Below are 671 nucleotides of genomic sequence, written 5' to 3'. Positions count from 1 at the left end.
ACAGACTCATAAATATAGTGGACAATATGGAGGGGGATCAGGGGGGTGGCTGGAGAAGTTGGTGACGGCTTAAAGAAGTACAAATTCATAGTGGATGGATGGTCACGGGGCTGGGGAGCCCCAGCAGGCAGAGGGAGTGCAGTCAGCACTCACAGGATGGCTAGGTGGAGGGCCAGCGTAAGGAGAGAGCACTCTATGCTTTCATGAACTCTAGAGATGTCTCTCCAACGTACTATATACTTGAAACTAAATGAAAGACATATTTTTTTAAAAAGATCCTTGTCTTTTTTTTTTTAATTTTTTTTTACACCTATAGCACCTGGTCTTCCTAGGTGGTCTCCCATCCAAGCACTAACCAGGCCACACCTTGCTTAGCTTCTGAGATCAGATGGGATCGGGCATGGTCAGGGTGGCATGGTCCTAGACTTTTTTTGTTTTTTAATGGTAAAATATACAGAACAAAACCTTTCCCGGTTTCCCCCTTCCTGACTGTCTGGGTCAGTGGCATTTTCATTTATTCATGTTGTGGTGTGGTGACCTTCACCACTATCCATGCCCAGACTTTTTTTGTTTTTCCCCGAACCGAAACTTTGCGCCCACGAGAAGAATAACTACACCCACGATGGCCAGACCCAGGCAGCCACCTTTCTCCTTTCTGTATCCATGAATCT

The 671-nt window shown here is 45.9% G+C and overlaps 1 pseudogene; it reads right to left on the bottom strand.

Moving 5' to 3' along the window:
- Nucleotides 1–307: 307 nt before the first annotated feature.
- On the bottom strand, nucleotides 308–426 carry LOC120616343 (uncharacterized; annotated as a pseudogene).
- Between the last annotated feature and the right edge of the window lie 245 nt (nucleotides 427–671).

Source organism: Pteropus medius, unplaced genomic scaffold (genome assembly GCF_902729225.1).
Source record: "Pteropus medius unplaced genomic scaffold, Ma_sr-lr_union100, whole genome shotgun sequence".
Taxonomy (NCBI): Eukaryota; Metazoa; Chordata; class Mammalia; order Chiroptera; family Pteropodidae; genus Pteropus; species Pteropus medius.
This window is presented reverse-complemented; position numbering and strand designations above follow the sequence as displayed.